We start from the raw sequence: 26,476 nt of genomic DNA on the forward strand, positions 1-26,476 counted from the left end.
TTAGACATGTTTGTTCCTCATCATATTTTCCCGACAGTTAAGATGGGGCCTCAGTATGATAATGTAGCATTTGGGGAGAAAGATGCAAGCCAAAAGACCAGCTCCAGAGGCCAGGATGGAGAAGATCTCCACGGCCACCATGGACTTCCCTTTGGTGCTCAGGTAGGTCGGGAGGAAGCTGATCCAAACACTGCAAAAGACCAGCATGCTGAAAGTTATGAACTTTGCTTCATTAAAGCTATCGGGCAATTTCCTTGCCAGAAAGGCCACTGTGAAACTGACAAGAGCCAGGAAACCCAAGTATGCTAGGGCAGCATAAAACATTGAAGCTGTGCCTTCATTACATTCCAAGATGGCCTCTCCTACCAAGGAGTAGAAGTCAAAGTTGGGAAATGGGGGAGAGGTTACCAGCCATGTGACACAAAGAATTGCTTGGATCAGAGGGCAGACCAAGACAATGGAGTTGGTCAGAGGTTTTCCTAAGAGTTTCCTTGTCTTGTTCCCTGGTTTGGTAGCCATGAAGGCCAGAACCACCATGACAGTTTTTGCCAACACAGAGGAAACAGCAAGAGAAAAGAGAATGGCAAAGGCGATTTGTCGGAAGAGACAGGTGAGCTTCCCAGGTCGACCAATGAAGAGGAAGGAGCAAAGGAAGCAGAGCAGGAGGGAGACCAGGAGGATGTAGCTGAGATCTCTGTTGTTGGCCTTGACAATCGGTGTATCGCATTGCTTAAGGAAAATTGCCAATATGGCTAATGTCATCAGAGAAAGGAAGAGAGCCAGAGAAGTTAAAGTGTATCCCAGGGTCTCGTGATAGGAAAGGAAGTGGATCTTCTTGGAAATGCAGTGGTCCTTGTCCTTGTTGGGATATTGGTCCTCTGGGCAGGGGTCACAGTGAGCAGCATCTGAAATGAAGAGTGTTTGTTTCAGTATTTCATGGCCATCCACAATGAGCGTTATCCCATCCACTTAGGGTCTCCGGTGTGACTCCCATCTATAGGGGCCAACTCAAAAGGAAAGTGGTGGAAGTGGGTCAACTTATGTCCCTGAAAAGGGCAAATCTTCCTGGTTCAAAATAAGCCTGGGAAACATTTGTCAGAAATTGTCATTTCTCCCACTCCAATCTCTGGGCACTTGTGTTGTTATTTTTGCTTTTTTGACAGAAAAAGATAGGCATCTTTTGTTCTCCTTCATAGCGGACGTTGAAGAAGATTGACCTGCCAGTCAGGAATCCTGCTTTTTGCTGCTTAATTACATTGTCATTTGGTGCATTATAAGATCATAAATTGATGCTAATATATGCAACACACAAGCACACACACACACACACAGAGAGAGAGAGAGAGAGAGAGAGAGAGAGAGAGAGAGAGAGAGAGAGAGATCTGCAATAGGTGGGAGAGCCAATTCCTCAAATTGAAATCAGTTTCTCCCATCATTCAATCAGACTTTTTTTGCAGGAAGTAAATAACAGACATAGGCAGATTGATCTCTCTCTGACAGGCCTGAATGTTTTCAGGGAGACTGATCGTCCTGACAGAAGCAGCACATGACAAGTTAAACAACTGTCAGGCCCACTGTTGTGTCCTGCCATTCTGCTGGAAGAGGGGGAGAGGAAGCTTGCTGGCATTCTCACATACTTTTGCTTTGACTGTAACTGCTTAGGAATTAGGGAGAGGGACTGTCTTTGGAGATTGAGCAGATCCCCTCCCAGTCAGTTAGCGATAGCACTTAGACTTATATACCATTTTACAGTATTTTACAGCCCTCTCTAAGAGGGTTAAAGAGTCAGCCTCTTGCCCCCACCAATCTGGGTCCCCATTTTACCCACCTCGGAAGGATGGAAGGCGCCTGGTGACATTTGAACTGTCAAATTGCAGGCAGCCAGCAAGCAGCAGAAGTATTCTGCAGTATTGCACTCTAACCATTGCGCCACCATGGCTCATTGCAGGTTACAGCATGACTTCAAGGTTATCATGTCCTAAGCATGAATCGTTATCTGCCTACCACCTTGGAGTTTCCACAACAATCTTGTGACATAACATTGGCTGCCGGTGGACTGGTCATGGTGCCTGGGTTTGGGGAAATGAAAGAATGCTGTGTGCTTTGCGTAGGGTTTTTCAGATCTCGCCTTGCTTTCATGCAATAATTTTCTCTCAGTAAAAGTTCTTTTGACTCCACCTAATGGATTCATTTGAATACTCAACCACCACTCTGTGTCATTCATTCAGAAAAGTGATCAGGAGTTTCTTTTCCCCACCGGTATGTGACAGGAGGACGGGAAACGACAGCAAGAAATCTGAAAAATGTTTGCCTTGGGTTCACCCTGTGTGAAATTGGGTCAGGAGAGCAATTCTCCCTATCCCCATTCTTCAGATATGGACAATTAAACAGGGGATCAGAATAATTTTTATCTGTGTTGTGAAGCAGGTTATACCTACCACACATGGCCAAGAATCCCTTCATATTTGGGTTCATTCCTTGATCCTGGAAGATCTACATTTGATGTATACTCTACCTGTCTGATTAGAAATGGTCCCTTCTGGACAGGGGGCACATTGGTAGCAGCAAACCTCCTTGCCTTCTGGAACACTTTTTCTCTCTCCTGCCTGGCACCTCTTCTTGCCACACCTGGCAAAGGGCACCTTCTAAGACAGAAAAGAGAAATGCTTGAGATGGTCCATTCAATGATCATGCATCATTCAATTTCCAAATTAACTGAAGAACAGAGTTGGAAGGGACCTTGGAGAGTTTCTGATTGAACCACTGCTGAGGGAGGGAGGGAGGAAGGGAAGGGCCATGGTGGCACAGTGATTAGAATACAGTATTGCAGGGTGATTCTGCCTACTGCCAGGAATTGAATCCTGACCGGCTCAAGGTTGACTCCAACTTCTATCATTCTGAGGTCAGTAAGATGAGGACCCAGATTGCTGGGGACAATAGACTGACTCTGCAAACCACTTAGAGAGGGCTGGAAAGCATTATGAAGTACTATGTAAGTCTAAGTTCTAGTGCTATTTTCTCCTAATTCCAACCCTCCTTGCACATGGCACAAATAGTACTTGAATCCATTTCATGAAAAGATCTTTCACCATGTCAATTTTTCTGGTTCAATCTTTTCCCCCCCAATGACAAGGAAATTCTGCATCACTAGGAGGGAATGAATCATTTCCTGGATTCATAAGATTTTCTTCTAGCCTACCTTTCTGGCCCAGGTGATTGCACCAGAGTTGATGGTAAAATCCTGGCCTTGGGGAAGCCTGGGATTTTTTTGTCCGACTTTCATGGGGACAAAAGCCTGATTCCAGAGGAAAAGCCAGTTGAGAAGGTCATACTGAGCTGTTCCAAGTCCATTTTCTGAGATTGTGACTTCATTTCCAAAGCTGTCATTCAATCGAACATTCTTCAAATAGGCAAGAAGCTGAAAGAAAAAATAGATCCTTAACAACTGGGGTGATTGGAAATGAGAAACTATGGCTTCTAGCAAAAGTTTTCATACAATATTCCAAATATTTGTGTTTATTGTAGCTGCTATCATTCTTGGAATACTCCATCCAGTTTTGGTCACCACATTACAAAAAAGATGTTGAGACTTTGGAAAAAGTGCAAAGAAAAGCAACTAAGATAATTAAAGTCCTGGAGACTAAAACTTTACGAAGAATGGTTGCAGGATTTGGGTTCGACCAGTCTAGAGAAAAGAAGGACCAGGGGGGCACAGGACAGAAGTATTCCAATATTAGAGGGGCTGTTATAAAGAGGAGGGGGTCAATTTATTTCCAAAGCAGCAGAGGGCAGGGCAGGAAACAATGGATGGAAACAAATCAAGGAGAAAAGCAATCTGGAATTAAGGAGTAATTCCTAAGGATGAGAACAATTAACCAGTGGAACAGGTTGTAGAGGCTTCATCATTGAATGTTTTTAAGAAGAGACTGAATAATCACTTGTATGAAATGGTACAGGGTCTTCAGCTTAAACAGGGGGTTGGACTAGAAAATCTCCAGTGTCTATTCTAATTGATTGGTTGATTGGCTACTTTCACAAATGTTTCTCTTGGTCCCAGGTTTTATAAAAGACAAATGCTATTTAAGGTAGGAATACAGATAGTTCTTGAGTTATGACCATTCATTCAAAGAGTTTTTGAAGTTACAAAGGCACTGCATAACATGACTTCCTACTATTCCCAAAAGTTCTGCCCCTTATATCAGCCCCACAGTAATTCAAAAATATTTGGGAATTTGGCAACAAGATCATACTTATGATTGATTGTGGCATTCTGTAGTGATGTGATCACCATTGCTGATCTTCTCTGCTGGCTTCCCAAAGAGATCATGGCAGACAAATCTTATTATATTTTTTGACAGCATGACTAAATTAGTAGCCAGCCAAAAGCTGTGGACATAATTTACTTGGACTTTAGTAAGGCATTTGATAAAGTAGACCACAACCTACTATTTGCTAAGATAGAAACAATGTGAATTAGACAGCATCACCACCAGATGTATTAGTAACTGGCTGACCATCCACACTAAACATGTAATTAATGGCACTGCATCTACATGGAGGGAAGCATGCAGTGGCTCAAGGCTCTGTCTTAAGTATGCTTTAATATCTTAATAAGTGATTTACTTGAGGAGCCATGATGGTGTGGTGGTTAGAACACAGTATGGCAGGCTGTCTCTGCCCATAGTCTGGAGTTTGATTCTGATGAGCGCAAGATTGACTCATCCTTCCATCTTTCCAAGGTCAGTAAAATGAGGACCCAGTTGGTTGGGGACAATGTAATGACATTGTAAACCACTCAGAGAGTGCTGTAAAGAACTATGGAGCAATATGTAAGTTGAGTGCTAATGCTAGAAGATGAATTCATCAAATTTGCAGATGGTATCGAGCTGGCAGGAATAGCCAACACTCCAGAAGATTGAATCAAGATACAGAGGGATCTTGATAGACTTGACCATTGGGCCCTATTTAACAAAATCAAATCCAAGGGTTGGACAAGTAAGGTTCTACACTTAGGCAAAAAAAAAAAAAAAAACAAATGCACAAATATAGAATAGGTGAAACTTTGCTCAAAAGAAGTATCTGTGAGAGAGATCAGAGAGTCCCGATTGAGAATTAATTAAATATGAATCAAGAAAGGTAACGGAGTCCTGGGGCTGCATTAATAAAAGACTAGAATCGTGAAATAATAGCAACACTCTATAATGTCTTGGTAAGACTGCGTTTGGAATATTACATCCAGTTCTGGTTGCCATGATATAAATTGATGTTGAGACTCTAGAAAGAATGCAGAGAAGAGCAATGAAGATGATTAGGCAACTGGAGGCTAAAACATATAAGGAAGGGTTGCAGGAACTGGACATCTATAATTTAATGAAAAGAAGGACTAGAAGTGACATGATAGCAGAATTCCAATATTTACAGGGCTGCCCCAAAGAAGACTGGGTCAATCTATTCTCCAAAGCACCCGAAGGCAGGACAAGGAGCAATGGATGGAAACTAATCAAGGGGAGAACCAACCTAGAACTAAGGAGAAATTTCCTGACAGTTAGAAGAATTAGTCAATGGAATGACTTTCCTCCAGAAGTTGTGGATGCTCCATCACTGAAGGTTTTGAGAAGAGACGGGACAGCCACTTGTCTGAAATGATATAGGTTTTCCTACTTGAACAGAGGGTTGGACTAGAGGACCTCCAAGGTCTCTTCCAACTCTTTTATTCTGATACTCAAAAAGTACTGAATGTAGCATCTGTGTCTGGTCATCTGCCGTGCAGAGTCTCTGACTTACATATGACATAATCAGGCAAAAGCAACAGCCGGACGGCATTTGTCCCTCCATGAACGAGAAGGAACTCAGGTTAAGCCTTGATGAAGCTCAGAAACCATTTTGCACAAGGGCCCTTCTGTGGGAGCTGAGATTCACAGAGGCTCCTTTCGGCCAGCAAGCTAAGCAGCACAACAAATACTATATTAAACAAATGGTCTGTGCTCACACAGGATGCTAAACCATTAAAAATAAAATGAAAATAAAATGTCCTGCTAGAGATTGGATTCAGGCTACATTCCGAAAGAAACTTTAGTGGTTCTGCAAAAGTGGCTAGGGAGACGTTTTACTGATCTGTTGAAACAACACCAAGCACTAAGGAACCCATTTCATCATCTTCCTCCTCCCTGGAATGATGCTTCATCCCCTGAAACTCAAACAACCACTGAAGACCTTGTAAGAAGAACTTTCCTTTCTGGAACTTACTGACAATTTGTACGGTTACTCTTCCCTTTTTAAAAAAATCAAATCATCATACTTATTGTTCTTTAATAATTGCTGATTTCATTTATGTTCAAATATAGTGAGATGGGTGGCATGGAATTATTTAAACATCCATGAGGACGTCTAAAAATAAACCTGGATAGAAAGTTTCAGAATTACCTGCCATGACTGTATATGGGAGATCCTCTTTCCAAGCCTCATCATGGCTGGTCGCCCTCATGATCCATGCATGTCGTGCAGGGCGTGTGCCACAGCATAAACGGCAGTGTAGATATTGTGACTTTCACCTGTCATGCTTGCTTCAAACATATAAGAAGGCAGACTCTGCAAACTCGCCTTTCCAGTACATTCTCTTTCCCCCTTTGCAAGGATCACTCCTGCTTTGTGGAACTTGCAGTCAAAGAGCCTTTCCCACCATATAGGGAGAAATACGTCTCCTTTGGGGTTCGAGGGGTCTGAAGACAGGAGCAATTGCCTGAATTCTGGGACATCGTGGCTGTGGTCCTTGAAATGCAAAGCTCCATGGAAGGGCTTTAGAAGTGACAAACCCTCAGGAGATGCACTGATTTCCCAATGGGAAGTCAGGATCCAAACAGTTCTAAATGGAATCCTAATGTATTTTTCAAATAACTCCAGAGTGGTATATATAGTTTTAATAGATTTGGGTTCTCCAAACAAAATAATCACTTCAGCATTAAACCAAGTTATGATGAAAGGTAACAATTTCATCCCTGAAATGAAAGCATGTTCAAATTTGAACTGCTGGGTGAAGACCAGGCAGATCTCCTTCTCCTTCAGCATCGGCATCAGAGTTGAGGTGAAACGTTCTCCATCGTCACTTTGAGGGGCTATAAGGCCAACCCAGTTCCACTGGAAGTGCAGGAGCAGCTGGACTAAACCCTCATACTGAGGAAATTCATCGGGTTGATCCGGAAAAAGGAAGGAAAATCAATTCTGTCTGCCTGAGTGAACTTGAGGACATCAAACCCAAGCTGCAGAAAGAGATAGTCTTGTTTTATAAATGAATTTGTTCATGAAAAGATCATAACAATAGCAATAGCACTCAGACTTATATACCGCTTCATAGTGGTAGTGCTTTTACAGCCCTCTTTAAGCAGTTACAAAGTCAGCCTCTTGCCCCCAAAAATCTGGGTCCTCATTTTATCCACCTTGGAATGATGGAAGGCTGAGTCAACCTTGAGCCAGTGAGATTTGAACTGCCGAACTGCAACTAGCAGTCAGCAGTAAGCTGAAGTAGCCTACAGTATTGCACTCTAACCACTGCGCCACCTCGGCTCTTATAGTTTATGATGTTCATCATAGTTTATGATGCATTTAAGGATCACCGTTCTGTGGCTTTTTTAAAAAATTCACCTTGAGTGGAGTGAGAGGCTTGAAACAAACTGAAAACCAGGTAGCTAAATGCTTTTCCTTTGCTATGTAGAAACAAGTTGGGTTAACTCTACAAACTACGCTCTTCTAATGTGCCACTACGTATGTTTCTATTTATCTGTGCCTAGTGATGTGTTTGTAAATGACAATGTTATAAGTGACAATATCAAAGCAAGTTACAAGTTTCACTTTCACTCTGGGTTCTTTCAGTTGCCCACTTTTTCTAACCATGAAGGTTGCACGACTACCATTCCTTCCTCTTCCTCACTTTCAAGAATTGGGAAATCCAGTCCTGTTTCCAGGGCTTAATCTCCTTTTAATTTACACTTAATCCTACATTGTCCTCTACCTTTCAGTCTGGATGCTTCAGTAGGTTCTGCTTAACTTCAACTCAGCCTTGTGATTCATTGTGACCTGATGGCTGTAGCTGGTCTTCGTATTTGGAAGATTTCTAAGGCTGTAAGGCTCCTTAATCACCTTAATCAGCTGTTGAAGTTTCAGAGTCCCCTTGCTGTCTCCACCAAACTGTGTTAGAGACATCTCCTGCTGCTTCAGGGTCCCTTCTCTCTTCTACCCATCCCCTATACCTTCTATGTTTCTCTTTTATCTCCTTGCAGTGCAGCCGTGCTCCTTTGGTCTCTTAAAGTCCCAAGGAACTCAATCCATAAGGAAGGAAAACTCACAGCAGCAGCCTTGAGTGTTTCCTTCCAGACATGGCAAATATAAGCTTCCTTTTCCTTAGAGGCTTAAGATACAGAAGGATCCTGATAGACTTGAATACTAAACCCTATCTATCAAAATCAAATTCAATGGTGAGACAATAAAGGTTCTACGTTTAGCCAAGAAGAACCAAATCACAGGTATAAAATAGGTGGTTCTTGGCTCTATAGTAGTAACTTCAAAAGGGATATTGGAATCCTAGTGGACAATCCCTTAAATATGAGTCAGCAATGTGCTACACCTACCAAAAAAGCAAATGCAGTCATAGACTGAATTAACAGAGGAATAAAATCAAGTTCACTTGAAGCAAGGTTTCCTCATTCAGCAGGCAGGTTGGACTAGAAGACCTCCAAAGTCCCTCCCAACTCTGTTGTTCTGTTGTTATTCTATTATGAAGAGCATTACTAACATAGTTTGCCTGGCTCTGGCATACGAGAAACCAAGAGAACAAACCATCATCCAATTCTCACAATAAATCAAATTGAAACATGGTTACATCTACAAAGAATAAATTAGGGGTAAGGAATTCATCTGGAAAGCATTTCAGAAATGCTTTATCATTTGTTTGTTTTTGTGATGGGGTTATAAAGTAATATATTCTGATACATAACATATAAAAATAAATTCCACACTTGCATGAATTCAACAAATGTTGGCCTCCCAATTGCCCCAAAGTAACTTCAGCTTCATCTTTGACTTCTTTGTAGGCTTCTGTTCTGTGTCTGCTCCATACTGGTACCCTATGGAACCCCCTTACCTGTGGGACCTTGAAGGTGCTGAAGATGGAGGCCATCTGCCTTGAGGGTTGGGAGCTGAGTTCTCCGATGACAGAGAGCAGAGGGTCCTGATTGTCACATTTGTAATTTGGAACCATCTGGCCTCGAGTAGACAGAAGAGAGAGGCTGTTCCAGGAAACCCTCCTAACAGTCTCCATATTGTCATAAATATGGAAGCCGAGGGTGATGTTGGGCAGCAGAACCAAATCCTGGTTGATGTTTGTTACTGCAAGTCCCAAGGCCCGGAACAGCTGATAATTCTTGAATGTAACACTATAAAGAGAATATATTTGGGAATATTACAGGGAACCTTTTGTATGCTGGTGGAGTTTGCTTTTCCTCAGTATGTGTTTGTCTCTTTGTGTGTGTGTGTTCTCCTGGACTTTGAAGTGGTGAATCCATTTGTTTTGAGCCTTTGGACAAGGAAATGGGATTAAGGAGATTGTGTGGATGGCACTGCCTTGAATCTCTGGTGAGTGTGGAGAGGGGTTCAAAAGTACCACATCTGCAGCTCTGAACAGCCATGGCTCATCCATGGGAGAAATATCTAAGGAAGCTTTAGCAGTTTGGTGGTCCTTTTGAAAAGCTATCTCAGTTCTAGGAACCACTGTGGTTCACAGGACTCCACTGGAGGCTACAAGATAGAGTTTCAAAAGACCATTAATTATTCCAAAATACAGTTTGCTCTTTTTTGTACACCAAACACTGTAAATGAATTTTTGAGTTTTCCACCAGGACTTTCTGTCCAAATTAATGTTATAAGTCAATTTCTTCACTCACACCACAGTTTCTAACATGTAGAACATAGTTTCTAACAAGACGTCCTCACTTTATGATGAAACTGATGATCTTCCTGATGAAACTGAAAAGTCTATTTTATTAAAATGGTTCTTTATTTTGCAAAGCTACTGAACTGCAGCAGAATTTGCAAGCATCATCAGAAGAAGAATCTCTGAAAGGAGTCCCTGAATCCCAAAAAAAGCAGATAATCCTCTAACACCTTTCCCTCCCAGGTGAAACGTACCTGCTTGTAGTTAGTGCCTTTGATGGCTCATGGTCAAATTTCAACTCTCTAACGTCATACATCTTTTTCAGGAGCAAATTCCCCCCAATAATGAGATCACCAGGCCTGTAGTGGTCCTCCATAATTCGCAAAGGGTTCCTTGGTACACATACAGTCTGCATTTCATTGTGAGTTGTTGAAGGCAGGAGCCAAAAGAGAAGCAGGAGGAGAGGAAGCCCCTTCATTCTTTTCACCTTCCTCCATTGACCAAAAATCAATGTCTGTTGAGAAGCTGAACTTCACCTGCCTCCCATGCAATATCACCAGGGCTTTAGCACAGAAGAAGCAGATGGTGGCACTTGGGTGGCCTTGGGGGCAAATTAATATCAAGTGTGCTTTCTCTTATCTGGCTTGTTGCAGGAGAAAACATTGAGGCCAGTTAAGATTTGTTGATTGCAAGAAATTACTTCTTTGCCAAGCAACCTAAGGTGGCATCTCCAGCTCCCCTTGGGGGGCTCAAACCTTACATCATTTAAGCAAGTTCTGTCTTGAAAGACTTTTCTGGTTAGAAATCTATGGAGGATACAAGAAGAATTACTGTTCTTCTGATAATTGCAAGGCTGACTGCCATCCCACACATTTAGGAATAGCTTCTCTTCGTACACCAGAAGGGAAAAACCTGTGTGTGTTTTTTCTTGTTGATCCAAGGAGCAGGTGAACCTGGGGGTCAAAGTGCAGGTGGCACTTGGTCTACCTGAAACTGGGCACCTGCATCCAAGATGGAGTTCAGCCTGAGCCAGAATTTGTTCAGATAGAGGGGGGGGGATAAGCATGGTGATCAGCTGTGGCTTTGTAAGAGTGGTCAATAATGCAGGTGTGTTTCTTGAAGAAAGTGATTGTTTATTTCTGCTCGGTTAGGGTTGATATAGAATCTCATTTCTCCTGTGCCACTTAAAAACAGAGAAGTGAAGTCTAACTTAAACTGTGTGGGAGTGTTACCTAACAACTGATTAGAGCCCAGGAAATTTGTCTGCTGTCATTTGGTAGAGGAAGAACACCATCAAGGACAATATTCTTCTAGCCTTGTTGCATAGAGTGAGATGGAGGACATGAAGAAATAGATTATTTATTTCTGCTCGGTTGGGGTTGATATAGAATCTCATTTCGACTGAAAAACAGAGAGGTGAAGTCTAACTTAAACTGTGTGGGAGTGTTGCCTAACAACTGATTAGAGCCCAGGAAATTTGTCTGCTGTCACTTGGTAGGGGAAGAACACCATCAAGGACAATGTTCTTCCAGCCTTGTTGCCTAGAGTGAGATGGAGGACATGATGCAATACAGCTCTCCTTTTTCTCTACCTCTGATTCCAGTCAGTGAATATTGAACCTGAAACACGATTTGGGGGATTCCCAACAGCAGAGCTTGAAGAAGCTTGTTGGATGAGAAGCGAAACTTCTTCAAGGAAAAACCAGAAAGTCCAGTTGCCTCTTGGAAAAAAAGCACCTTTGGTGACAACCCTGACCTGGATGACTGAGAATCTCCATAGACATGTTAGGGTTCCAATTAACACCCCCAACCAAAGGAAACACTGAACAATTCCTCAGAATTCCATTTTATTAGAGATGCCACCTTGTCACATCTGGGAAAACCCGAATCTGAAAGCCCTCGGGTTTTCCCCACCCAAAGGAAAGTCAAAGGTCCATCCCCTGCACCCCCATGTCCATCACATGGCCCAATCAATAACCATCCCATCCAGAGATGATCCCCTGCCACGCCTCTCCCTGCGCATGTCCCTGGAAGATGGCTGCTGAGTCTTTCGCTCCAGCTCGACTCCTCCGAAAAATGGCTTAAATGAAAGATATATCTGCCCAGGAGCTCGGCTGAAGGTAAACAAACTCCCCAGAACATCTGTGTCAGCAGCGTAGGGGGAGACTTGTCTCCTCGGAGCTGCTAGGAGCTGTTAGGCAAAGAAAACGCCAACGCTGACACTGCTGCTGTCGGGGAAGCCTTGATTTATTGAAGCCTTGATTTATTGAAGCTCCTGTTGGAGAAGCTTATTCCCGTTGCTGCTTGGAGCCAGACGTTGGAAACTGGTTAGCTAGGGCTACGTGGAGCTGTGTGTGTGTATGCCAGAGATTAAGAGCTGGGCAGTCTGCTCTCTCACCAAGAAACGCTGAAGCTGATATCTGAGCTGCTGCCCCCCCCCCTCCTGTTGCTGCTGCTGTTGCTTGCCTGTGCTTCCACTTGTTCCCTTGCTTAGCATGGGCTCTCCACTATCCTGGCCTGTGACCATCTGATTTTGGCCTTTCAACATCCGACCTCCTCTGACCACATTGCTACCCGTCACTGCCCCTGGAATACCAACTCGGACAGCGCCCACTTAATTACAACTCTCAGGACGCCATGGACTGTGCTTTTGTGGTGCATATGTTTTATGAAAGGAGAGATAGAGGATGGCAGAAATATGGAGGGGGAGTCGGCGTCCTAACAACCAACATACCCCCCCCTTCTTCTTCAACCTGTTCCAGCCACCACCAGACTTTGGACCCTTTCAGGCCTATAGGCGAGGGGGAAGACAAGACATTCCCCTGCATACTATCTATATATCTTCTAGGGACCGTTGTTGGCTTCTGTTTTGGATTTTATCCAGCCATTCCAACTCTGAACATTGAGAGCCGACTTTTACCACCTGAACTCGCACTTTAACTTAATTAATTGCGCAATTTTTAATTTCTCCCTTTTCTTTCATCTTTCTCTTCTTTCTTTGTATGGGATATGTATGAGATATGTGTGAGATGAATGAATGGCCCACTTTTATAACCATATTGTTGTAAAATTTTGTGTTTTTTAACTTTCACGTGGGGACTGCTTGGAAGAGTGTATGAGTACGCATGATTCGGAGGACCTGCCGGGAGATGCGGGGGCCACGGGGGTGGTTGAGGGGACTAGAGACACGGGAGAGGGTCGGGGTATTACGGTCGTAACAGGGAGAGGCAGATACGGCGGGGACTTTAGGGCAGGCCATTACCGGGGAAGGAGGGTTCGCTACATTACAGAGATCCCTCCTTCCGGCCCTAGGAGTCCCACTCCGAGACCAGATGGCGTAAGCAGTCAGGACCCTGGTCTCAGGCTGTTGTCGCTAAATGCCAGGTCTGTTGTACATAAAGCTCCTCTCGTCCGGGACTTAATTTTAGATGAGAGGGCAGACCTGGCATGTATTACTGAAACCTGGCTGGGCCCAGAGGGAGGAGTCCCCCTTGTAGAACTGTGCCCAGAAGGATTTCAGGTGCTACATCAGCCGAGAGCCCAGGGAAGGGGTGGGGGTGTGGCCGCTGTTATCCGAGAGTCGTTAGTTCCTCGTAGGGTCCCTGCTCCGGAGATTGTCGGGTGTGAGTCTTTGCTGTTAAAGTTGGACCTCAAGGGTCAAGTGGGTCTGCTGTTAACGTACCTGCCTCCCAACAGCGTTGCAGCAGCCCTCCCCTCGCTCCTCGAGTCGGTAGCCGAGCTGGCAGTTGAGTTCCCTAGGCTGATGGTCCTGGGGGACTTTAATTTGCCGTCGCTCGGTGAAAACTCGGAGGGGGCGCAGGAGTTCATGGCTTCCATGACAGCCATGGGCTTGACCCAAGTAATTCGAGGCCCAACCCATTCGGCGGGACACATGCTTGACCTTGTATTTCTCTCGGAGCAGTGGATTTGTGATCTTGGTCTGAGGGGGAACGACATCATACCCCTGTCGTGGTCAGACCACTGCCTACTGAGGCTCGACTTTCGGAGACCAAACCCCCACTGTAGGGAGGAGGAACCGACCAGGTGGTTCCGCCCCAGGCGTCTTATGGAACCGTCAAGGTTCCAGACAGAGCTTGGGGCTATTCCTGACACTTTCGCCCACAGTCCGGTGGAGACTCTGGTTGCTGCGTGGCACTCGGCAGCATCGGAGACCCTGACCGGATTGCGCCACTGCGGCCCCTCCGAGGCGGCGGATCCCGGAGACCTCCTTGGTTCACCGAGGAACTCCGGGAGATGAAGCGCCGGAGGAGATGCCTAGAGCACCGTTGGAGGTCCGATAAGTCCGAAGCGAACCGAGCAATGGTAACCACCTGCACCAAGGAATACACCAGGGCACTTAGGGCTGCAAAAAGATCCCATATAGCCACCTTGGTTGCGTCCGCTGAGTCCCGCCCGGCCGCCCTGTTTAGGATAACCCGCTCCCTACTGAACAAAAGGGAAGCGGGGGAACCCTTGCAGGGCAGAGCCGAAGAGTATGCCCAATTCTTAGCGGACAAAATTGCTCGGTTTCGGTCGGACTTGGACTCCACCCCTGCAGCTCCAGCCGAGGCACAGGAGGATCAATTTGAACAACTCTGGGTTGAGTTTCAAGACGTTACCCCCGGGGATGTGGACAAGGCCATGAGGGCTGTAAGTACCTCCACCTGTGTACTGGATCCGTGTCCCTCATGGTTAGTTACTAACTGCAGTGAGGTGACACGAGGCTGGATCCAGGCGGTTGTCACCGCCTCACTTCGGGAGGGGAACTTCCCCGCCGCATTGAAAGCGGCGGTGGTGAGACCCCTCCTGAAGAAGCCATCTTTGGATCCAGCTATCCTTAATAATTATCGTCCAGTCTCCAACCTCCCCTTTCTGGGGAAGGTTGTTGAGAAGGTGGTGGCCTTCCAGCTCCAGCGGTCCTTGGAGGAAGCAAACTATCTAGACCCCTTCCAGTCAGGCTTCAGACCCGGTTACAGCACAGAAACCGCTTTGGTCGCATTGACCGATGATCTCTGGAGGGCCAGAGATGGAGGACATTCCTCCATCCTGGTTCTCCTCGACCTCTCAGCGGCTTTCGATACCATCGACCATGGTATCCTTCTGCGACGACTGCGGGAGGTGGGAGTGGGAGGCGCCGTGTTGCGGTGGTTCTCCTCCTACCTCTCGGACAGGTCGCAGTCGGTGTTAGTGGGGGGGCAGAGATCGTCCCCTAGGCCCCTAACTTATGGGGTGCCTCAGGGCTCGGTCTTATCCCCCCTACTATTCAACATCTACATGAAACCGCTGGGTGAGATCATTCGCAGGCACGGGATTAGATACCATCAATATGCGGACGATACTCAACTGTATCTGTCCGCCCCGTGCCAACTCAATGAAGCGGCAGACGTGATGAACCGCGGCCTCGAAGCTGTTATGGACTGGATGAGGGTTAACAAGCTCGTGCTCAACCCAGAAAAGACCGAGTGGCTGTTGTGTTTCCCTCCCAGAGATTCGACCAATATTCCATCACTCAGGCTGGGGGGTCAAATTCTACACCCCTCAGAGAGGGTTCGCAACTTGGGAGTCCTCCTGGACTCACAGCTATCGTTTGACCACCATTTAATGGCTGTGACCAGGGGGGCATTCGCCCAGGTTCGCCTGGTGCGCCAGTTGCGACCCTACCTGAATCGGGAGGCTCTCACAACAGTCACCCGGGCCCTTGTGACCTCTAGGCTGGAATACTGCAACGTGCTCTACATGGGGCTGCCCTTGAAGAGCATCCGGCGACTTCAGCTAGTACAGAATGCGGCCGCGCGAGTGATTGTGGGTGCACCTCGGTTCACCCGCATAACACCTATCCTCCGCGAGCTGCGCTGGCTACCTGTCGATCTCCGGATGCGCTTCAAGGTGCTATTAGTCACCCATAAAGCCCTACATGGCAGTGGATCTGGATACTTGAGAGACCGCCTTCTGCCAATTACATCCCTGCGACCAATAAGATCACATAGATTAGGCCTCCTCCGTATACCATCGGCCAGCCAGTGTCGGCTGGCAACTACAAGGAGGAGGGCCTTCTCAGTAGTAGCCCCGACCCTTTGGAACGAGCTCCCCGTAGAGATTCGCACCCTCGCCACCGTCCAGGCCTTCCGCACAGCCTTGAAGAACTGGCTCGCCCGTCAGGCCTGGGGACAAGGATAATTCCCCTCCCGAATGATGAATGTATGTTGTTTATTATTTTATTATATGTCTTATCTTAATGTCTGTATCTCCCCTTCCCCTATTTTATGTGAGCCGCCCTGAGTCCCCTCAGGGAAAAGGGCGGCCTACAAATATTAATAAATCTCTAAATCTCTAAATCTCTCCAGACGCAGGCCGAATGTCCTTGACTCCCAGGGAAAGGAATGTTGTTATGGCTATAAATCTCCACAAACTCCGTGCAAACTCCCTCCTGTTTCCCCACAACATTGACTGTGGCAGCCCTGATGCTTGAAGCTTCCAGGGCTGACAGGACATTCCCCAAGTCTAGGTTCCCCTCTTTCCTTTTAATTTATTTTTTACATTTAGCCATTATGTATAATAACCAGATGGCTACAGACCAGGGGTGACATTCAAATTTTTCCCTGCTGGTTTTGTGGGTGTGGCTTAGTGGGAGGGTCATGTGGCTGAGTGGGCATGGCCAACTCAATGTCACTCATGGCCATACCCACTCAGTCACAGGAACCCCACCATCAAGCCACACCCACAGAACCCAGTAAAAAAAATCTGTGTATGAGCACGAGAAGGGTTTCCAATTCATAGTGGAGCTGCTGCTCTCTTAATGCCCCCCCAGCCCCCTACCTCATGGGGACTACCTTAAAGGGACAGGCTGCAGCAGCTCCACTGTGAATGGAGGGAGAAATGTTCGGATTTTCTCAGCTGCATTTAAGGTTGAATTCTGCGGCAGAGAGAATCCCAACTTTTCTCCCTCCATTCACAGCAGAGCTGCTGCTCCCTTTTTGGCACCCCCCATGCCCCCTCCCTCCCAGGGACTACCTTAAAGGGACAGGCTGCAGCAGCTCCACTGTGAATGGAGGGAGAAATGTTCAGATTGGGTGGGCGGGTCAAACAGCTGGAACGGCCGAGCAAGTGGCCAGAAGAGGTGAACAGCGACTGGATGACTGAGCGGGTGACTGGGCGGGTGACTGGGCGGGCATGGGCGAGGCCAACCAGGAGTGATTTCTACGGGTTCAGGGAACCGATTCAAATCATCTCTACTCATTTGCCCAATCTGGTCTGATCCGGTTGAATTTCACACCTACTACAGACCCACAGGCAACAAGTAAGACCATAACAAGAAATGAGTTAAGTGTTTCCGTATTGCACTGCATGTATAAGAATGTGTTCTCCGATCATGAAGGTTGTTCAGAGCTTGCAATCCTAGCCTTTGGCTAGTTTTCTGAACCTGGCTGCCAATAAACGTCTCCTTGCATCCCGAGAAGTCTACGCCCTGTCATTTTCTGCAACAGAATGAAACAGGGTGGACAATGTCATCTTCCCCTAGAATGGACCCATGTAATAGCCCTGTTTTACAAGCTGCCTTGGTTTCTATGTTGCATCCGTGTCCAACTGAAGGTTTGAGTTATCACATTGAAAGCCCTCCATGGCCTTGGACCAGGAGAGCTAAGTTACCAGCCTGTGTTCAGCTCTTGCGAATGGTGTTCATCCCTCTTTCTTGGCCAAAGGAACCAGTGTTGCCTGAAAACAATTTACATGGTGATGTGGCCATTATGGCTAGACCAGAAAGGTGCATAGATATTGGAGGGATTGTCAAAGAGAAGAAGGGATCAGCCTATTCTCCAGAGCGCTTGAAGGAATGACAAGAAGTAATGGCTGGAAACTTATCAAAGAGAGACCCCACTTAGAATAATTACTAATTTAAAATGGCATATTTTCTCCTTTTAATGTAAGATAGTAAGATAAATAAAAATAATATAAATAGAAGGAATGGAATGGAACAGAAGAGAACAGAACAGAATACAATAACAGAGTTGGGAGGGACTTTGGAGATCTTCTAGTCCAACGCCCTGCTTAGGCAGGAAATCCTATATCACTTCAGATAAATGGTTATCCAACATCTTCTTAAAGACTTCCAGTATTGGAACATTCACAACTTCTGGAGGAAAGTTGTTCTACTGATTAATTTTTGTAACCATCAGGAAATTTCTCCTTAGTTCTAAGTTGCTTCTCTCCTTGATTAGTTTCCACGCATTGCTTCTTGCCCTGCCCTCGGGTGCTTTGGAGAATAGCTTGACTCCCTCTTCTTTGGGGCAGCCCCTCAAATATTGGAAGACTGCTGTTATGTCATTCCGAGTCCTTCTTTTCATCAAATTAGACATGCCCAGTTCCTGCAACCATTCTTCACTCTTCATATGTTTTAGCCTCTAGTCTCCTAATAATCTTTGTTAAATGAAATCACTGTTGTTGACCCCCCCACCTGAAACTTCATCTTCTCTGGAGCTCCAGAGTTTTCTGCAATGCTCCACAAACAGCAAGAGGGAAGCGGAACAAATGATTTTGTCACACAGCCACATGGTGCAATTACAGAAGTGGCAAACAGATTCCACCTGACCACAATTGAATGAGGCCATTTGTCGAGCCCAAATTTGACATATGTGTAACCATTTTATTTAGCTCTCTATTATACTCATTTATTCCTTTTCTTTCTCTTTACTATATCAGGGGGGTTTTCAGGCTCGCCACTTGATTAAGGTTGGGTGGGGGGAAGGAGTGAATAGATAGGGAGGATTGTTCTGGCTAGGTGACCTTCTTTCCTGTGGGAACAGAGGCTGCTCCTGGTGAGAATGGAAGGTGGAGTTTGAAGACACCGGTCAATGTGGATGGAGTGTTTATTGGAGAGTGTGACTTTTGAAGGATGTTTCTAACTTACAATATTATGTGGTGTCATTCCGGTTTGTCTCAGATTAGGAATTACAACAGATTTTGCCAATTTGATGTCTACCTAAATAAAAGAAACTTGTTTTTAAAGATGAACTTTGCACATTTCTTCTTTTAATGGGTTTCATGATTTGGAAACCTGACACCATTGGTGGCTGCTACCAAAATCATGCTGGAAGTGCTTGCTAAGCAAATGTGTCCCAACACTTATGGAACAACATCAGTTTTTATGCTTTATAGACCTGTGAACATTGTCAATGTGTAGTTAGGACAATTGGCTACATCCCAACCCCCTCACCCCAGCTGACCCATTGCATTCAGCCCTCCGTAGCTGCCATGGTTCACGCTCTCCTCTTTGCAAAATGGATAACCCAGGCCATGGCAGGAGTGATCATGTTTGCCTTTTGACTCCCTGTGAGCTGCCCGACTTTGACTGAAGTGTGTAGGGTGAGCAGGTAGGCCAGACAGCTTCTGTTCCCACCATGCAGCAACCAACCCAGAGCTTCAATTTGATGATCAATTCTGTGGCCTGGGGTGTCCAGTTTGCAAAGAGGGGCCCGCAAACTGTAACCTCTTGTCAATTCAGGGCAGGACTGTGCTCTCCATAAAACTTTCTGGGGGGAGAAAATTCTCAATCTCTCCTGGAGTGACAGAGCCTCTAATTTAGGAGGCATCATCTACGGGTCTCCAGTTGGGACCAAAGGGTGCACTTTGCTGGCCTTGCTGGTGGACAGAATGTCAGGCTTGCCCCACCTTAGACATTTAGGAAAGAAAAACTCTTGACTCTATTTGTAGAGTTGGGAATACATTTACTAAAAGTCAAGTGGTTACAGCATAAGCAAAGCCAGATCTGAAGATTCCCGCATAAACCATGTAATTTTCCTTTCTGCCAGGTTCTCCCCCATATGTCATCTTGTTTGTGTCCAATGAGGTTAAGTTTAGCTGTTTTGGTTTCTAAAGTTTGGTGCCTCTGTGGTGACCCTTTGCATTCGGTTCTCATACCTGTGTCCTTGTATCATTCAATCGTTGTCTTCTCTTTCCTGTCATTCCCCCTTCCCTGTCTCCCCACTCTCATCCCTTATGGCAGATCACTCTTACTGTCTGCAACTCACATGGCCCTGTCCCTCTTCGCTGAGAGTGATTCTCATATGGGAGGAGATGAAAAAAATGGGGAATGGGCCCCAATTCCAGGAATCAGTAGAGGAGGAGGAGGTTGTTGCATTGAGAAGGACCTTCTGGGAATGTTTTTTTGGTGGGGGGAACAATTGAGACATGCAGGGCTATTTGTCCCACATTGCAAATCTGCTGGGGCAATTTGTACTGCAGTGAATCGTCTGGAGTGAGGAAGTGAGGAGTGGTGGCTGCGGAGAATCAGCAGGGGGAATGATAGAGAGGGGCTATTGGGGAGTGACTGATGGGGAGGGGTGGCTATGGTGGGTTAACTGGGATGGGGGGGCTGGGGTGAGATGGCCGGGTCAAAGCGACTGCTGCCAATTGTCCTATTCCTGTCAATATGATGGGTTGCAACGTTACTATTTCATCATTGTTGCTAAAGAAGGACTATCTGTAATGTATATGTAGCTATTATATCTGCTTCAGCCTTCAGGCTTCAAATGCAGGATGAAAAACCAATAATCTAGTCTCACAGCAGTATTGTTTCTTAAGATTATGCCAGGGATAAATGTTCTCCAGAGAATAGTGGGAGGGATGCTTGATAACCAAGGTGGCGCAGTGGTTAAATGCAGCACTGCAGGCTACTGCTAGATCAGCAGTTCAGCGGTTCAAATCTCACCGGCTCAGGGTTGACTCAGCCTTCCATCCTTCCGAGGTGGGTAAAATGAGGACCCAGATTGTTGGGGGCAATATGCTGACTCTCTGTAAACCGCTTAGAGAGGGCTGAAAGCCCTATGAAGCGGTATATAAGTCTACTGCTATTGCTATTATTGCTATTGCTATAACCAAAGGATGCAGTTATATTCATACATTTGAGAAAGGAGGAGAAAATGATAAATGCATAAGGAATAGATAATGTAATCATACCTATTCATAATTTTGAATATCAGTTATTTTCCCATCCTACTGCTCCTTTTAACAAAGAAGTATTCTTTTAATTAAAAAAAAATACAAATCAGTTGTGTTGCCATAGAAATGTTGATAAAGCTGAATCAACATGAGAGCATTCAAGTTTGCTATTGTATGGGGCAATTAGCACAAATTCCTTTTGTTTCTTCTTCCCACATGAGAGACCATTTGATGGAAAGGGCAATGTTATCAAAAATAACTGAATATTGATAGGGATCTCCATAAAGCCTCAGAAATCCAAGGAAACAATCTCACCTGCTTAAAACATTGATACTGAACTCAATCCTTTCAAACACTATTTTGAAAGAATAACTAAATGAAAAGAATAAAAGGAGAATGAAAGGATCCCTGAAGGATTAGAGCATACACAGAGTGCAACCTAATTCAGTTTTTGTTAAATTGCTGTTGAGAGAAGTTCCATTGTAACCTAACATGCCAACTTCATATATAAAACTTTTAGGCGAATTGCCAAGCTTAGCCTAGCAAAGTATTTTGCCAAGTAAACTTGCTTGTAACTTGAAATATGTGTTCAGCATTCCCTAACAAAGCTCTGACTTCTATGACAGAAAATGTATTACTTTTCCCTTCTAAGGTCTATTGTTTTCGGAGCACTGAGAAAAATCATGAGGTTTGCATAACATGAAAAATGTTTCTAATACTATGACGATCTGTGCAAGCTGTATAAGACTATAAGAAGTTTGACAAAAAGGGTTTTTTTTCACGATGAGGCATGAGCCTGTTTTTTTCTCTCTCTCTGCCTGCTTTGTTAAGGTGGGAAACTAAAATGACATTCGACTCTTTTTGCTTTCTGCAGAAAAAAATCTGATTATCAGTAGCCTCATGTTCAGCGTTTCATTGGAATTATCAGCTTCTGAACTGAATTCAAAAACCTTATAAGAAAAAACCCAACTCCTTGAAATAATAAATATTTCTTTAAAAACTAGCTTTCCATCCACAGAGGGCGTTGGAGCTCACCAAGATACATACACGACAAAATAAATAATAAAATTTGATAAACAAAATGCTGGTTGTTTGTTGTTAAAAACAGTTATATTGTAACCAGTTGCAGCACTTGATAAGGAATTCTTTTATGGACAAATTTCCTCTTAATGCCATCATTTCTTAGAACATTTATCACGTTCCAATATAAATGAAGCCAATCTTTGCATTACTTAGAAATTCTTGTTTCTTACTATATTTTCTCTACAATTCAGATCAGGCCTGAATACAATAATGTAGCATTTGGGGAAAAAGATACAAGCCAAGAGAGCAGCCGCAGAGGCCAAAATGGAGAAGATCTCCACAGCCACCATGGACTTCCCTTTGGTGCTCAGGTAGGTGGGAAGGAAAGTTATCCAAACACTGCAGAAGACCAGCATGCTGAAAGTAATAAACTTGGCTTCGTTAAAGCTGTCAGGCAATTTCCTAGCTAGAAACGCCACTGTGAAACTGACAAGGGCCAAAAGACCGAGGTAGGCAAGGACAATGTAGAACATTAAAGCTGAGCCTTGCTTACATTCTAAAATGGTCTCTACAAACAAGGAATTGAAATCCAAGTTAGGAAATGGGGGAGAGGTTACCAGCCAGGTGGCACAAAGAAGAGCTTGGACCAGGGGACAAGCTAAGACAATGGAGTTGGTCAGTGGTTTTCCTAAGAGTTTCCTTGTCTTGTTCCCTGGCTTGGTGGCCATGAAGGCCAGAACCACCATGACAGTTTTTGCCAACACAGAGGAAACCGCAAGGGAAAAGAGAACGGCAAAAGCAGATTGTTGTAAGAGACAGGTGATCTTCCCAGGTTGTCCAATGAAGAGGAAAGAGCAGAGGAAGCAGAGCAGGAGGGAGACCAGGAGGATGTAGGTGAGATCTCGGTTGTTGGCCTTCACGATGGGTGTGTCATGATGTTTATGGAAAATCACCAGGATTGCCAAAGTGATCACAGAGAAAAAAAGAGTGAGAAAAACTAAAAGGTATCCCAGGGTGTCTTGATAGGCAAGGAAGTGGATCTTCTTGGCAATGCATTGGTCCTTGTCCTTGTTGGAATATTGGTCTTCTGGACAGGGTTCACATTGAGCTGCATCTGAAATAAAAATTATTTTTCTAAGTAATTCTTGAGCAACTGCCATTCACATTATCCCTCCCACAAGTGTGATAGGCGTGTTTCCTTTCTGCTGTTGGCCTCCTCACAAAGGGAATGATGAAAGAACCCATGTGCTATTTATGGGGCAGAAAAAGAGCAAATCATCCTTCATTTATGATCATCCTGGGGATAGATTAGCCAGAGAAAATGATTGAGTGCTATACATTTACTGTGCACTTCAATAAGTAATATGTCTTTCAGCCTGAGATTCTTGCCTGTTTTTTCCACCATTTTAGAATGGTACCCACAGAAGAGATCTGTTATCCAGGAATGTTGCTGGATGTTGAATGCTGAATGTGGCTGTTTTGATCCTGAGTACATTATCCCCGCCTTAACCTCTCTGCTTTCTGCTTCACAAGTGTTCATTCAGACTTTTTTTGCTCCCTCCTCCTCTATCAAAGAGACCTACATCACCTTTTTCCCTGGCATGTCTATTTCCTCAGAGGTTGATAGAGTTGCCGGAAGAAGCACATTGTACATTATCAGATAAAAGCTTATATTTCGTACCCCACTTCCTCAGGAGAAGATTGGAAGTTGGTTTCCCAATTGGATATGAAAATAGAAGTAGAAATGGAAGTTGGATTGATAAATTGTACCCTCAAACTATCCTTGTTGAGAATTGGGAAAGGTGGCCTCTCTTCCCAGGACAGTTTAGATTTGTAAACCTCAACGTTCCTTTGAAAAGTATGAGTCATGTCAATTTAAAAATTGATACAATAACAAAAATATACTGATTTAAAGAATGACTTCCTTGATTCTGGAAGATTTAAATTTCATCTCTGCTCTACCTGTCTCATTAGAAATGGTCCCTTCTGGACAAGTGTCACAGTGGTAGCAGCAAACCTGCTTGCCCTCTGGAACTCTTCTCCTCTCTCCTTCATGGCACCTCTTCCTTCCACATCTTGCAATGGGGATTGTCTGAAAGACAAGTATTTGAAATTGCTTAAGGAATGAACCTGCTGTATTCATTATTTTCCCTATTCCTACTTCTATGTTCAGATTCTCTTTTAAAGAGATGCATTGCCATGGTCTATCAGAAATATAGAACAACTATACTACTCAAAAAAATAAAGGGAACACAAAATAAGACATCCTAGATCTGAATGCATGAAATATTCTTATTAAATACTTTGTTCATTACATAGTTGAATGTGCTGACAACAAAATCACATAAAATTTATCAATGGAAATCAAATTTAGTAACCCATGGAGGTCTGGATTTGGAGTTACACTCAAAATTAAAGTTGACAACAACACTACAGGCTGATCCAACTTTGATGTAATGTCCTTAAAACAAGTCAAAATGAGGCTCAGTAGTGTGTGTGGCCTCCAAGTGCCTGTATGACCTCCCTACAACACTTGGGCATGCTCCTGATGAGTGGCGGATGGTCTCCTGAGGGATTTCCTCCCACACATGGACTAAAACATCCCCCAACTCCTGGACAGTCTGTGATGCAACGTGGTGTTGTTGGATGGAGCAAGACATGATGTCCCAGATGTGCTCAATTGGATTCAGGTCTGGGGGATGGGCGGGCCAGTCCATATCAACAATGCCTTCATCTTGCAGGAACTGCGGACACACTCCAGCCACATGAGGTCTAGCATTGTTTTGCATTAGGAGGAACCCAGGGCAAATCGCACCAGCATATGGTCTCACAAGGGGTCTGAGGATCTCATCTCAGTACCTAATCACAGTTAGGGTACCTCTGGTGAGCACATGGAGGGCTGTGCGGCTCCCTAAAGAAATGCCACCCCACACCATTATTGACTCACTGCCAAACCAGTCATGCTGGAGGATGTTGCATCCAGCAGAACGTCCTCCACGGTGTCTCCAGACCCCGTCACGTCTGTCACATGTGCTCAATGTGAACCTGCTTTCATCTGTGAAGAGCACGGGGCGCCAGTGGCGAATTTGCCAATCTTGGTGTTCTCTGGCAAATGCCAAACGTCCTTCATGGTGTTGGGCTGTAAGTACAACCCCCACCTGTGGATGCCAGGCCCTCATACCACCCTCATGAAGTCTTTTTCTGACCATTTGAGCAGCCACATGCACATTTGTGGCCCACTGGAGGTCATTTTGCAGGGCTCTGGAAGTGCTCCTCCTGTCCCTCCTTGCACAAAGGCAGAGGTAGCGGTCCTGATGCTGGATTTTTGCCCTCGTACAGCCTCCTCCACATCTCCTGATGTACTGGCCTGTCTCCTGGCAGCGCCTCCATGCTTTGGACACTATGCTGACAGACACAACAAACCTTCTTGCCACAGCTCGCATTGATGTGCCATCTTGGATGAGCTGCACTACCTGAGCCACTTGTGTGGGTTGTAGACTCCGTCTCATGCTACCACTAGAGTGACAGCACCACCAGCATTCAAAAGTGACCAAACCATCAGCCAGAAAGCATAGGAACTGAGAAATGATCTGTGGTCACAACCTGCAGAACCACTCCTTTATTGGGGATGTCTTGCTGATTGCCTATGCTTTCCACCTGTTGTCTATTCCATGTGCACAACAGCATGTGAAATTGACTGTCCATCAGTGTTGCTATCTAAGTGGACAGTTTGATTTCACAGAAGTGTGATTGACTTGGAGTTACATTGTGTTGTTTAAGTGTTCCCTTTATTGTTTTGAGCGGTGTATATTTCCTGAGAGATTCAGACCACTTGCATTCCCGAGACATCAATAGATGCTGGAGATTGGAACTGGGGTTTCCTCCTGCAGAGGAAGGATTCTGAATGAACCACAGCATTTCTAAAAGAAAGAACCATGAAGATACAACTGAGTGATAATGGTGCATGGAAATCACTGTTGCTTGTTATACTTGCATCCTGCATTTCAAGCAGAAGTCGTTCCTAAGCCTTTATGGAATGACACAAACCAGTTCTCAAAGGTGTTACATGCAAAGTAGGTTTTTCACCAAATGACTGCCATAATTTCTGACTCAATGGATTATTTTTCAGGTTAGGAAGATATTCTGCATGTCAACGTCTAAAGCATTTCCATGACTACTATCAATTTGAGAAGGGGGAAAAATTCCATGCATACTTTTGGCCAGAGTAAAAGTCTCATATTTCTGTAACTGGGATGTGAATGTGCATTTCCAGAACCCTGCCTTAATTCCCTGTTGGTGATTGATGACTTCAGGCAGAGGGGAGGGGACACGGGGTAAAGTTCAGACGCCATTAAGTGGGATTTATTTTCGGCTCCACAGAAGTCCGTGCCAAGATGTTAGTCCTAAGAAATTAATGGGTTTTCTTTGAACTTTGTCTGGAGGCTCGTAAATTAATTAGGTCAGCTCTTGGAACCTTCACACTTCATCTCAGGAAGAGAATGAATCTTTCCATGAGGTTACATTTCCTTGCAGCTCACCTTTGTGGCCCAGGTGATTCCATCAGAGTTAATGGTGAAATCTTGGCCTGGGGGAGCCT

At 44.8% G+C, this 26,476-nt stretch overlaps 1 pseudogene; it reads right to left on the reverse strand.

The window, feature by feature from the left end:
• On the reverse strand, positions 1-25,443 carry LOC116506776 (annotated as a pseudogene).
• Between the last annotated feature and the right edge of the window lie 1,033 nt (positions 25,444-26,476).

This window comes from Thamnophis elegans, chromosome 1 (assembly GCF_009769535.1).
Source record: "Thamnophis elegans isolate rThaEle1 chromosome 1, rThaEle1.pri, whole genome shotgun sequence".
NCBI classification, from domain to species: Eukaryota; Metazoa; Chordata; class Lepidosauria; order Squamata; family Colubridae; genus Thamnophis; species Thamnophis elegans.